The sequence below is a fragment of the Diabrotica virgifera genome, chromosome 9, assembly GCF_917563875.1.
Source record: "Diabrotica virgifera virgifera chromosome 9, PGI_DIABVI_V3a".
Classification (NCBI taxonomy): Eukaryota; Metazoa; Arthropoda; class Insecta; order Coleoptera; family Chrysomelidae; genus Diabrotica; species Diabrotica virgifera.
This window is the reverse complement of record NC_065451.1, coordinates 161282086-161297860: the sequence shown is the minus strand read 5'-3', so window position 1 is coordinate 161297860 and position 15775 is coordinate 161282086.

Here is a 15775-nt window from a genome sequence, read left to right as displayed (position 1 = left end):
AAAATTTTTTTTAAACACTTTAAAAGAGTTATGATGAGTGTTTCCCGAAAAGTGCTTTATTTTTTTGGTTATTTTACGTTGAAATATTCGATTTGGTATTTGACGAATAAGAACCTATTTTTCATTAGCTGCAACCCTGCTTCTACTGGGTCTACAGACCTTATACTGACACCTCTTTTTCATAAGCTATATTATTGCTAGGAATATTTTCTTCGATAAAATATGTACATACTTACTTTTTGAGTTATTTGCGAAAATCCGTCCAAAACGTGTTTTTCTATGAAAAATAAACATATTCACTCGCACATACCTCGAAAAGTATTGACCTAAAACTTTTATAGAACAAAATTTGCTTAGAATTGGAATTAGTCAGTTTATCCACTTCCGGACTTATTTTGCACGTATGTTTTTTCACCTCCAAGAAGGGGTGAAAGTCACATCCAGGACAAGAGAACATATCGGCATAATCTCACTTTTTTCTTTGGCATTTTAGCTACGTGTGTGCCAAATTTTATGTCAATCCAAGCGGTTCTTTAAAATCTGGAGGTTTTGCGATATTTTATCGTGAGTGAATGGAATAATAATTATTACAACGGCAATTATTGCCGTTGTCACTTTTAGATAAGAAGTCATTATCACAATGATATAGTCAGGTTAACTGAATTGTATAATTATTGTTTTTATCATTAAATGTGAAAACCTAGAATTATCCATGTCTGTCCGTCAATAAACACAACTCGTCTATTAGTAGGACAGAAAGAATGACAAATAAGGTGTCAAATGAAAGCCTATAACCAAAATATGATATTACATGTGAGAAGTTTGACCTCGGACTGCCTGTTCCAGAGTTGCAACCGAAAGTACTGTTTTAAATTCGTCGAAATAGTACAAACTATTGGTCAACACGACTAAGAAAGACCAGAACAAATACATACTTCCGGTTTCATGCCTGTCTGTTCGTCCATATCTGTAGGTGAACAAAATTCATCCGTCATATCAGCTGACAAAAAGTTACACGAAGGGTTCAAATATCGACTGCCGGTTCAACTTCCGGTCACTTTTTGTGAAAAATTAGAACTTACGATGTCCAATTGCTTGTTACAATTTTTTTTATAAGTGTTCTACTCTATCTATTCTGACTTTTCATTAACTTACTTAGATCACATATAATTTAATACAGTTTTGATGTCAGGGTCTTCAAAATTTATGTGGTGAGTTCCGGTATGTGATGAATGAAAAACGACTCCATAAGCAGAAGAAAAAAGTGTTCTCAAGACCTAAGACAATACATCGACTCACAAGAGCGTTGTGACAGTAGCAAAAATTCGAGTTGGGGTTCTAATTACTTTCTCATGCGGCTTACTCTCCTGACTTGGCCCCCTCCGATTATTAAGTGTTCCCAAATCTGAAGAAATGATGGGCGAGTCACAAAGTTTCACAAAAAAGTGAATATTTCGCGAAATGAACGTCAGATCGAAAAACTAAAAAATGCGTGTTCAATATTTTTCAAAAGTCTATCGAATGATACCAAAAACGAACCCCCACGGAAAGGGGTGAGGAGTAAATTAAAAATTTTAAATACGAACCCTGCGATATTTCGCGAAATGAACATCAGAGTGCCAGTGTGTGCTTTTTTTCTGGGGATGAGTACCACCCCCTTCTCGAGTGTGAAAAAATATAGGTCCAAATAAGTCCGTAAGTGGATAAACTAATTAAATTCCTTGTAACTTTTGTTTTTAGATGGTTTTTCGCAAATAAATCAAAAAGTAAGTATTTGATCGAAAAACTATTCCTAGCAAATATAAAGCTTATAAAACAGTAAAAAAAATGATGTATGTATGAAGTCTGGACACACAATAAAAACAGAGTTGGAGCTAATCAAAAGTTGGTTCTTATTCGTCAAATTCCAAATCGACTAGTTCAACGTAAAATGTCCAAAAAATAACGCACTTTTCGGGGAAAACCCGCCACAAATTTTTTAAAGAGTTTAAAAAAAGTTTTATTTTTGTTATATAAAAAGTATCTATTCTATCACCATCAGCATCAAAAGTAGACCGGGCAGTATCGTCGCCCCCGCTAGCGAAATTATTCCGATTCGATTTTTTTGCACAAACTTACTCAAAAAGAGGTCCTTATAACATATCCAAAGAGTGCCGGGCGGTGCATTGGTCGAAAAATTGTTTAAAAAATTTTTTTGAAACAAATTCACAAAAACAATTTTTTCATTTCGAACAATTTTTTTTAGATAACTTGTGTCATTCTGGGCAAAAAAGGTGTCTTGCCATTTTTGTTTAAAATTGATTGTTGTCGAGTTATATGCGATTAAAAATTTGAAAAATGCGAAAATGGCCATTTTAAAGTCTTAATAACTCGATTAGAAGTTATTATTATGAAATTAAAAAGTGAGCAGATCAAGTTTCAAACCCTTGCTTCAAGGTCCTTAAGAGATTTTTGTCATTATTTTATTACAAAGCTGTTATTTTTAATTATTAATAATTAGCGCTATAGTCCCGGATTTATCGTCGCCCCTGTTAGTGAAATTATTCCGATTCGATTTTTTTGCACAAACTTACCCAAAAAGAGGTCCTTATAACATATTCCCAAGGTGCCGTGGTCGAAAAATTGTTTAAACAATTTTTTAAACAAATCCACAAAAATAATTTTTTCACTTTGAACAATTTTTTTTTAGATAATTTTGGACATTCTGAACAAAAAAGGTCTCTTGTCAATTTTCTCTAAAATTGATTGTTGTCGAGTTATACGCGATTTAAAACCTGAAAAATGCGAAAATGGCCATATAACTCGACAAAAATCAATTTTAGAGAAAAACCTCAAGATACCTTTTTTGCTCAGAATAACCCAACTTATCTAAAAAATCGTTCGTAATGAAAAAATTATTTTTGTGAATTTGTTTAAAAAATTGTTTAAGGTGATACAGTAGCGATCAACAGGTAGCCAAAACGCGTTCCAAGATTGCGGCTGTAATTTTGAATATTTTTTCAAGATATTTGGCACACGTATCCGTAATATAATAAAGAATGGCGGTACAGAGCCCAATTTGAAAAATATATTAGGTAATATTTGAAAATTATTCTGTAATTAAATACAATATTAAAAAAACGAGCCTGTACCGCCATTAAGAAGAACAAAAAAATACACTTTCTTCAAATAAACTTTTTTATCCGATGCCTAGATTTTGTGTCATTTTGGAACTACTAAAATGTTTTATTTCATTAGTCCAAAACAAAATTTAAATTTTTTAATTCGACAAAATATTTCCACGCACAGGCTGTGGTCTGTATTAATTCGAGAACCAAGAGAGACAGCTCATTAACCGCCTTTCATTTTTTCTTAGAAAATAAACGATCTCTACACAAAGTACTTATAGGATAATACGCCGCCGTTATGAAATTATTGTAGGATGTTAAAATGACGAAGGATGTTTTACCCGGAAATCCGAATTTTATATACTTTTGTTATATTTAATACCCTAATAGCACACGACGTCCTTTGGACGTCCAAAATAGGTCAATTTTTGGTCCTAACGTCCATGGACCATAAACGGACGTCCTTTGGACGTCCGACGCTGGACGTACTTCGGGTGTACTAAATACGTACGTCCTTTGGACGTCCGGCGTTGGACGTCCTTCAGGTGGACTAAATATGTACGTCCTTTGGACGTCCGGCGTTGGACGTCCTTCGGGTGGACTAAATATGTACGTCCTTCGGACGTCCGGTGTTGGACGTCCTTCGGGTGGAATAAATATGAACGTCCTTTGGACGTCCGTACTCGGACGAAATACGGACCTTTTCCAATCGTCCATATTGGACATATTCTACCAATAAGGGGATTAAACAGCAAAATTATTTAATAAAATATTAACTTAATTATGTTAATAAAATAGTTTAAATGGAAAAGATTATAAATCATATTTAATTCAAAACTGTATATGTAGTTTAATATCTAATACATGTTTTTGTTTTTATGTAAAGTGTGAAAATCTGATCGGTAAATTATTCGTTATGTCCACTCTACATCAACAATAAATTGAACAAGAAATTGACTAAGTTATTCAAGGCCAAATTTGACGAGTACAAAATGTATGATTTGTAAAAGAAAATGAAGGAATTTGATGAAATAGAACAATTGGATATGTTTTATTTTGTCAAATTTCTTTATTTTCTGTTTATTCACGGCAAAATTGGAAGTAGAATTGTGTTTTGTATAAGCCAAATTTGACCTTGAATAACTTGTCGTCAATTTCTTGTTCAATTATTGTTGATGTAAAGTGGACTTTATAATGTTTTATTATTCCCGTTACCAAGATGATAGAAGTTTGGTGGTTAATTCTAATAAGCAAAAATATAATTTTTATCAATGTATCCTTACTACAGATGAATATTGAGAGCATCTTTTTGAAGTTGAGCGTACGTGTGCCCAAAATAGGTCCAGTTTTAGTCCTAATGCGGATGGACTATAAATGAACGTCCTTCGGACGTCCGACGTTGGACGTACTTACGTGTTGAATAAATATGAACGTCCTTTGGACGTCCATTGGACGTCCGTGCTCGGACGTCCGTTGGACATTGACATCGATCCGTGAGCGTCATCTGCAAAGAAGAAAATCACAAGCCAGGACAACCAATCCAAATAGTGAGTGTTTCAAACTTTTGTGTTGTGTTGTCAAAAGTTTATTTAATTATTTATGTTTTTCCTTACATACTTACATATTTTTTCAAGCTTTTTGGTATATTTTTCATATTTTTTACTATATTTCGATAAAAAAATTCTTCGCAGTTTTATCCTAATCAACATCATCATCATTCTATCCAAAAAGGCAAATCGCCAAAATCGCAATTTTATCATAATATGATATGTATATTTGCATTTTACCACATTTTTTCGATGTTTTGAAACATTTTTGTATATCTTTTGTGTATCTATCTATATTTTGTATATCACCCCTCCTCGGGGTGAAACTCACCCCCCAAATTCACATACTAATTTGTAAGTATACATACTTTGTAAGTATGGAATAAAGGTTGCTTAATATTAATCAGTTTATCGAAGTCCGGACTTATTTTGAACGTTTTTCACCCCAGAGAAAGAGTGAAACTCACCCCAGGGCAATAGCACACATTGGCACAATATCACTTTTTTTCTTTGGCATGTTAGCTATGCGTATGCCAAATTTCATGTCAATCCTTTAAAATTTACAGCAAAAACCATCAAAGAATGTAGTAATACTTGTTTTCATGAAGTCGGTGATAGAGTTTGACAAATCTTTATGGTTGTTAAATATCTTTTAATTTGTGTATTCGATTTTTAAAGGTAGGTACTATATACGTCCATTTGGCACAATAAAAAATAACCTTCGACCGGTACATATTGCTTGTATCGATGCTCGGTGCATTGTTCAGTCATAAATTTTACCTGTCCCTATAGCGTCGGCCGTCGGTCGGGTCCTATTGTAAATTATTATGATAATAGTCCGTCTCGGTATTTTATTATTTCTGTCATAAGTATCTCTGTGGAAATGCAAATGCTGCTTGTAACATCCCAAAAACCAGCTCTACTATTAATTGTACTCGTATAAATAAGTGTATAATATGTACCTACCTACTTATTTATTGTATTCATTTATAGACCTGGATCCCGCGTAATAAAAAAAGTTGATTAACAGCAAGCTGAAAATTTGTTAATAGCTTCACGGTGTCTAGTCGGACAAACTTTGATGTACGGGAATACTGGAACCGGGGAAGTTTTAATTGTGGAACAGGTTAAAAACTTGGAACATCAGACTACCGAAAACGTTCCATGTATTTTGTCGGACAGAACTTCCAATTGATTTGTTACCATTTCATTAAACTCTTATGCAAAAATCAGACTGCGTACCAGTCTACTTTTATTCTCTTAATATTTTTACTTAAAAAAAGTGTACTACAATCATCTCGCTAAACTTAATATAACTGTTTTCGAGATAAACCCATTTTAAATCTGCGATATAACATAATTTTTTGCATAATATTGTAGTTAAATCCGAAAAATCAACTTAAAACCATAATAATAATTGTGCCAATTCTCATTTATGTCATTTATATTTTTGGAGATTTTTATGGTTTATAAGTTATTTTTCGAGTTTAGCGAGACGAATGTAGTATATATTTTTTAAGTAATAATATTAAGAGAATAAAAGTTTTGATTCGAAAAGTATATGTAATGTAGAGTTCCCTCAGCGATGTGATATAATATTATTACAGTATAGCTCCCCGTGCATGACAAGCTTATGGAGGTAGCCCATATAGCCTAGGCTATAATATTATTAAAAAAATCACTTAGATGGGACAATGGCTTTAGGAAATTCGAGACATCAAAAATGGCCCATTTTTAAGGTGGTGCGTTAATTTCTTGGAGAAATGTAATTATAATTTAATGTAAATAATCTAATATCCAATAATTGTAAATTAATATAAGATGTAATATAAGTAACTTAAAAAATATATTTTTTATTTCCCACAATACATTCTCCACAGGTATAAATATCGTCTCTAGACGTCCACCGAACGTCCTCCCAGGACGTTAGATGGATGATCGGCAGCAATACATTGGACCAAACTGGGACGTCCTATGAAGGCCCAATTGACGTCCACCGAACGTCCCTTCGGACGTTAGGTGGACCTCCATTGGGCGTTTGGCAACGTGGAATTTGGACCAAAATTGGACGTCCTGTTAAGGTCCAATTCACGTCCCCTAAGACGTCCGATTAAGATCCAATTTACTCCGATTAAGGTCCAATTTACGTCCAATTAAGGTCCCATTTACGTCCGATTAAGGTCCAATTTACGTCCGATTAAAGTCCAATTTACGTCCGATTAAGGTTCAATTTACGTCCGATTAAGGTCCAATTTACGTCCGATTAAGGTTCAATTTACGTCCGATTAAGGTCCAATTTACGTCCGATTAGGGTCCAATTTACGTCCCCTAGGACGTCCGATTAAGGTCCAATTTACGTCCGATTAAGATCCAATATATGTCCCCTCGGACATTAGATGGACGTCCAATGGACGTTCGGTAGCGCGACATTTGGACCAAAATAGGACGTATAAAGGACGTTCCTCGGACGAAAACGGACGTCCAATGGACGTCCCCTAAAGTCCGTGAAGGACGTCCATTGGACGTCCTTGTGCTATTAGGGTAGGTACCTACCTATAATTCTGGTGATTTTTTAAATCCTCTATTGTTAAGAGAATTTACACCTTTAGCCAAAGTTTTACGATTTTCTAACGGAAATTAACAAGTTATTTTAAATACGCACCAATTATCGATGTTGAAAGGAGTTTTTCAAGTTATAAAAATATTTTGTCTGATCAAAGAATATGTTTCCTCGTAAAGAATTTGGAAAAAACACATTGTAGTGAATTATAATCGAAGATATATTTATAGTGATATTGTTGTTTTATTTTAAACAGGTAACTATTGGTAGCAGTTTTTGTAAAAACTGTGAATAAATTGCATATATAAAAAATGATTTTATTTGAAAAATAATAAATAATATTACTAAATAAGACAGAAAATTTGTGGTTTCCCGAAATGCGCATTTTTTGAATTTTTGTGCATATCTTGCGCATATTTCGTAATTTTTTACCGCATATATATGCGAATATTTCATCAAAATTGATCGCATATAAATCCGCTCCCTAGTCATTGTATTCTGTTGGCTGATTCCAATGATTTGAGCCGCCGTACGACACGTTGGGACCAATGGGAGTGAAGATACGTAACTAATACCTATCAAGTTTACTCACACTTCTTTTCTGTACTTATACCTACCACTCGGTATAAGTACAAAAAAGAAGTTTGTGTAAACCTTTGCACAACTGTGTAAATACTAAAGAAAAATCTAAAATATTAAAAAAAAATAGTGGAATCCGTTAATCTGTTCTCGAAAAAATTAGCTATGAAAATGAGCATAATTTTCTATATCCCTAACTTTTGACGAGCAGTTTAGCTTAAATGGGGGAAAAGCGGTAAGCTTAGACCAAACACCAGTAGGAGGCATTCAATTAATTGAGGAAAAAAATTAAATGGATAACAATATTCATTTCAGTTATAGAAAAGGCATTGCCCCGCTAGAATGGTTGAAATCACAAGTAACAATTAATAGTCCTACAAAAAAGACAGGCGCTTGAAAGTGATAAGACCATTGAACAATAAGCCTGCGAACTGCCTTTTAAACACATTCTTAAAAATAATCCATAACACAATTAAAAAAAGGTTTGTTAAGAAATTCTTTTATAGACTTCAGAAATTCAACAACTTCTCCTGATTATGTTTAAAAAACGTACGGAATGCACTAAATGAAAAAAAGAAGAAAAAGATTTATCATACCGTTATACTCTAATATATTCTTACGTTGAATATTTGATGCTTCCCTGTAGAGTATAAAACGGACAGTTGTGTTTTTCCCGTGAGCTGCCTTGTTTAGTCTTCTTTGTCGTTCTATTCGTTAAATCCTATCCTCTCAAGTCACAGCGTCAGAAAGCAGTGGGTATATGCAGTGAACGGGAGGCCTATGTCGAGCTGTGAACGTTGGGGCCCTTTCGCGTTTATCATATGTAGAGAAGTCGCTTGTCAAAACCTGGACGTATGTAATCGTATTCTATTTGTTAAATATTCTCACCTAATATGTCATACCATGTGTGTTAATCCATTTTATTTCTACAATTTTAAAGTGTTATTACATGCCGTCATTTTCATTTGTCTACACCATCTTATTCTGCCAGTTAAATCCCATCATTTCAGACGCTGTACGTCACGATTGAACCAATAGAACCGTAGATACAAGACTAAGGCCCTTTTGACATGATGCTGTAATTGATTTTCATACGTCATTGTATTATATTAGTCAAATCCAGTTATTTTAGGTGCTGTACGCCACGATTGGACCAATAGGAGCGAAGATACGTAAATAAGGCCCTTTTGACATATTGCTGTATTTGATTTTTCTGTGTCATTGTATTCTGTTCATTAAACCCTACCATTTGAGCTGCTGTACGTCACAATTGGACCAATAGGACTAGATATACATAACTAGGGCCCTTTTGACTTGTTGCTGTATTTGATTTTTCTGTGTCATTGTATTTTATTTGTCAAGTCCTATTATTTGAGATGCCGTACGTCACGATTGGTCTTATAGAACCGAAGATACGCGACTAAGGCCCTTTTGACATGAGGTTGTATTTGATTTTTCTCTCATTGTATTCTGTTTGTCAAATCCTATCATTTGAGGTGCTATACATCACGATTGGACCAACAGGACCGAAGATACATAACTAAGGCCCTTTTGACATATTGCTTGTTTGATTTTTCTGTGTCATTGTCTTCTATGATGTCTAAGGCATATCTCTGATATGCCCTATTTTTAAATTGGACTTCGTAAGTCCTAGGTTTTCACCCACAAGCTTTTATTTGACACCTCATTTGTCATTCTACCCGGTATAATGGCGGAGGAGTTATATTGGCGGTCATACGGACCGACAGAAAGAGTACCCAGCTCAAATATCTCACCTTTAGTACCATCCTTGGATTATAAGCTTTCATTTGACACCTCATTTATTATTATAGCTGGTATAATGATAGGGGAGTTACATTCGCGGTCGGACGGACCCACCGACAGACCGCCTAGGTCAAATATCTCACCTTTAGTACCATCCTTGTATTACCAGCTTACATTTGACACCTTATTTGTCATTCTACCTGGTATAATGACGGAGAAGTTATATTCGCGGTCGTACGGACCGACAGAAAGATTGTCTAGGCCAAATATCTCACTTTTAGTACCATCCTTGGATTATAAGCTTTCATTTGACACCTTATTTATCATTCTACTTGGTATAAAGACGCAGAAGTTATAGTCGCGGTCGTACGGACCGGCGGAAAGACAGCTTAGGTCAAATCGCTCACCTGTAGTACCATCATTGGATTATCAGCTTTCATTTGACACCTCATTTGTCATTCTACTTGGTATAAAGACGCAGAAGTTATAGTCGCGGTCGTACGGACCGGCGGAAAGACAGCCTAGGTCAAATCGCTTACCTGTAGTACTATCATTGGATTATCAGCTTTCATTTGACACCTCATTTGTCATTCTACCTGGTATAACGACGGAGGGGTTATATGCGCGGTCGTACGGACCGACGGAAAGACAGCCTGGGTCAAATATCTCACCTTTAGTACCATCCTTGGAATATAAGCTTTCATTTGACACCTCATTTGTCATTCTACCTGGTATAATGACGGAGAAGTTATATTCGCGGTCGTACGGACCGACAGAAAGATTGCCTAGGCCAAATATCTCACCTTTAGTACCATCCTTGGATTATAAGCTTTCATTTGACACCTCATTTATCATTCTACCTGGTATAATGATTGAGGAGTTATACTCGCGGTCGGACGGACCGACGGACAGACCATGTAGGTCAAATATCTCACCTTTAGTACCATCCTTGGAATATCAGCCTTCATTTGACACCTCTTTTCTCATTATACATGGTATAATGACGGAGGAGTTATATTCCCGGTCGTACGGACCGTCGGAAAGACAGCCTAGGTCAAATATCTCACCTTTATTACCATCCTTGGAATATAAGCTTTCATTTGACACCTCATTTGTCATTCTACCTGGTATAATGATGGAGGAGTTATATTGGCGGTCGGAGGGACCGGCGCACAGATCGCCTAAGTTAAATATCTCACCTTTAGTACCATCCTTGTATTATAAGCTTTCTTTTGACACCTCATTTGTCATTCTACCTGGTATAATGACGGAGGAGTTATATTCGCGGTCGGAGGGACCGACGGAAAGACAGCCTAGGTCAAATATCTCACCTTTAGTACCATCCTAGGATTATCAGCTTTCATTTGACACCTCATTTGTCATTCTACCTGGTATAATGACGGATAAGTTATATTCGCGGTCGGAGGGACCGAGTCACAGACCGCCTAAGTCAAATATCTCACCTTTAGTACCATCCTTGTATTATAAGCTTTCTTTTGACACCTCATTTGTCATTCTACCTGGTATAATGACGGAGGAGTTATATTTGCGGTCGGAGGGACCGACGGAAAGACAGCCTAGGTCAAATATCTCACCGTTAGTACCATCCTTGGATTATATGCTTTCATTTGACACCTCATTTGTCATTCTACCTGGTATAATGATGGAGGAGTTATATTCGCGGTCGTAAAGACCGACGGACAGACCGCCAAGGTCAAATATCTCACCTTTAGTACCATCCTTGGATTATCAGCTTTCATTTGATACCTCATTTGTCATTCTAGCTGGTATATTGACGGAGGAGTTGTGGTTACAGACAGACGGACAGACGGACGTGGATAATACAAAGTTTTCACATTTTTTCAAAATTGGGTGAAAACAATAAAACATGATGCCAGACTGATTTCTTTATGAAAATAATATATACATTCTCAAATTGTCTATTTTTCGTTGTGAATAATATTGTATTCAACAGTGATGCCAAATTTCTGATGCCAAAATGATTGATAATGAAAGTGGGATATACGTTTTCATGTATATAACGGCAGCGACAAAACGGTAAAACACTGAACTAAATGTATATAATATTTTCACTGTACGATCATTTTGGACTCAAACATTTTATGGAATAAACTTATATAACTTAGTAAGAGGTAAACAAGGAAAGCTGATATATTAAAGTAACATCAAGGAATCAAATCTCTAACTACCGAGCTGATTAGACTTCTGGTAGCAAGTACAGGAATAAAGTTATTAAGGTAGTGTAAAGTGGCATCGATATACAGATGCCACTTTGCAAGACGATGCCAAATCGATGGTAAATGCATAATATATCGATGCCAAATTGATAGTAGGATGTATATATATATATATATATATATATATATATATATATATATATATATATATATATATTTATATATATATATATATATATATATATATATATATATATATATATATATATATATATATATATATATATATATATATATACATCCTACTATCAATTTGGCATCGATACATTATGCATTTACCATCGATTTGGCATCGTCTTGCAAAGTGGCATCTGTATATCGATGCCACTTTACACTACCTTAATAACTTTATTCCTGTACTTGCTACCAGAAGTCTAATCAGCTCGGTAGTTAGAGATTTGATTACTTGATGTTACTTTAATATATCAGCTTTCCTTGTTTACCTGTTACTAAGTTATATAAGTTTATTCCATAAAATGTTTGAGTCCAAAATGATCGTACAGTGAAAATATTATATACATTTAGTTCAGTGTTTTACCGTTTTGTCGCTGCCGTTATATACATGAAAACGTATATCCCACTTTCATTATCAATCATTTTGGCATCAGAAATTTGGCATCACTGTTGAATACAATATTATTCACAACGAAAAATAGACAATTTGAGAATGTATATATTATTTTCATAAAGAAATCAGTCTGGCATCATGTTTTATTGTTTTCACCCAATTTTGAAAAAATGTGAAAACTTTGTATTATCCACGTCCGTCTGTCCGTCTGTCTGTAACCACAACTCCTCCGTCAATATACCAGCTAGAATGACAAATGAGGTATCAAATGAAAGCTGATAATCCAAGGATGGTACTAAAGGTGAGATATTTGACCTTGGCGGTCTGTCCGTCGGTCTTTACGACCGCGAATATAACTCCTCCATCATTATACCAGGTAGAATGACAAATGAGGTGTCAAATGAAAGCATATAATCCAAGGATGGTACTAACGGTGAGATATTTGACCTAGGCTGTCTTTCCGTCGGTCCCTCCGACCGCAAATATAACTCCTCCGTCATTATACCAGGTAGAATGACAAATGAGGTGTCAAAAGAAAGCTTATAATACAAGGATGGTACTAAAGGTGAGATATTTAACTTAGGCGATCTGTGCGCCGGTCCCTCCGACCGCCAATATAACTCCTCCATCATTATACCAGGTAGAATGACAAATGAGGTGTCAAATGAAAGCTTATATTCCAAGGATGGTAATAAAGGTGAGATATTTGACCTAGGCTGTCTTTCCGACGGTCCGTACGACCGGGAATATAACTCCTCCGTCATTATACCATGTAGAATGAGAAATGAGGTGTCAAATGAAGGCTGATATTCCAAGGATGGTACTAAAGGTGAGATATTTGACCTACATGGTCTGTCCGTCGGTCCGTCCGACCGCGAGTATAACTCCTCAATCATTATACCAGGTAGAATGATAAATGAGGTGTCAAATGAAAGCTTATAATCCAAGGATGGTACTAAAGGTGAGATATTTGGCCTAGGCAATCATCTTTCTGTCGGTCCGTACGACCGCGAATATAACTTCTCCGTCATTATATCAGGTAGAATGACAAATGAGGTGTCAAATGAAAGCTTATATTCCAAGGATGGTACTAAAGGTGAGATATTTGACCCAGGCTGTCTTTCCGTCGGTCCGTACGACCGCGCATATAACCCCTCCGTCGTTATACCAGGTAGAATGACAAATGAGGTGTCAAATGAAAGCTGATAATCCAATGATAGTACTACAGGTGAGCGATTTGACCTAGGCTGTCTTTCCGCCGGTCCGTACGACCGCGACTATAACTTCTGCGTCTTTATACCAAGTAGAATGACAAATGAGGTGTCAAATGAAAGCTGATAATCCAATGATGGTACTACAGGTGAGCGATTTGACCTAAGCTGTCTTTCCGCCGGTCCGTACGACCGCGACTATAACTTCTGCGTCTTTATACCAAGTAGAATGATAAATAAGGTGTCAAATGAAAGCTTATAATCCAAGGATGGTACTAAAAGTGAGATATTTGGCCTAGACAATCTTTCTGTCGGTCCGTACGACCGCGAATATAACTTCTCCGTCATTATACCAGGTAGAATGACAAATAAGGTGTCAAATGTAAGCTGGTAATACAAGGATGGTACTAAAGGTGAGATATTTGACCTAGGCGGTCTGTCGGTGGGTCCGTCCGACCGCGAATGTAACTCCTCTATCATTATACCAGCTATAATAATAAATGAGGTGTCAAATGAAAGCTTATAATCCAAGGATGGTACTAAAGGTGAGATATTTGAGCTGGGTACTCTTTCTGTCGGTCCGTACGACCGCCAATATAACTCCTCCGCCATTATACCGGGTAGAATGACAAATGAGGTGTCAAATAAAAGCTTGTGGGTGAAAACCTAGGACTTACGAAGTCCAATTTAAAAATAGGGCATATCAGAGATATGCCTTAGACATCATAGAAGACAATGACACAGAAAAATCAAACAAGCAATATGTCAAAAGGGCCTTAGTTATGTATCTTCGGTCCTGTTGGTCCAATCGTGATGTATAGCACCTCAAATGATAGGATTTGACAAACAGAATACAATGAGAGAAAAATCAAATACAACCTCATGTCAAAAGGGCCTTAGTCGCGTATCTTCGGTCCTATAAGACCAATCGTGACGTACGGCATCTCAAATAATAGGACTTGACAAATAAAATACAATGACACAGAAAAATCAAATACAGCAACAAGTCAAAAGGGCCCTAGTTATGTATATCTAGTCCTATTGGTCCAATTGTGACGTACATCAGCTCAAATGGTAGGGTTTAATGAACAGAATACAATGACACAGAAAAATCAAATACAGCAATATGTCAAAAGGGCCTTATTTACGTATCTTCGCTCCTATTGGTCCAATCGTGGCGTATAGCACCTAAAATAACTGGATTTGACTAATATAATACAATGACGTATGAAAATCAATTACAGCATCATGTCAAAAGGGCCTTAGTCTTGTATCTACGGTTCTATTGGTTCAATCGTGACGTACAGCGTCTGAAATGATGGGATTTAACTGGCAGAATAAGATGGTGTAGACAAATGAAAATGACGGCATGTAATAACACTTTAAAATTGTAGAAATAAAATGGATTAACACACATGGTATGACATATTAGGTGAGAGTATTTAACAAATAGAATACGATTACATACGTCCAGGTTTTGACAAGCGACTTCTCTACATATGATAAACGCGAAAGGGCCCCAACGTTCACTGCTCGACATAGGCCTCCCGTTCACTGCATATACCCACTGCTTTCTGACGCTGTGACTTGAGAGGATAGGATTTAACGAATAGAACGACAAAGAAGACTAAACAAGGCAGCTCACGGGAAAAACACAACTGTCCGTTTTATACTCTACAGGGAAGCATCAAATATTCAACGTAAGAATATATTAGAGTATAACGGTATGATAAATCTTTTTCTTCTTTTTTTCATTTAGTGCATTCCGTACGTTTTTTAAACATAATCAGGAGAAGTTGTTGAATTTCTGAAGTCTATAAAAGAATTTCTTAACAAACCTTTTTTTAATTGTGTTATGGATTATTTTTAAGAATGTGTTTAAAAGGCAGTTCGCAGGCTTATTGTTCAATGGTCTTATCACTTTCAAGCGCCTGTCTTTTTTGTAGGACTATTAATTGTTACTTGTGATTTCAACCATTCTAGCGGGGCAATGCCTTTTCTATAACTGAAATGAATATTGTTATCCATTTAATTTTTTTCCTCAATTAATTGAATGCCTCCTACTGGTGTTTGGTCTAAGCTTACCGCTTTTCCCCATTTAAGCTAAACTGCTCGTCAAAAGTTAGGGATATAGAAAATTATGCTCATTTTCATAGCTAATTTTTTCGAGAACAGATTAAC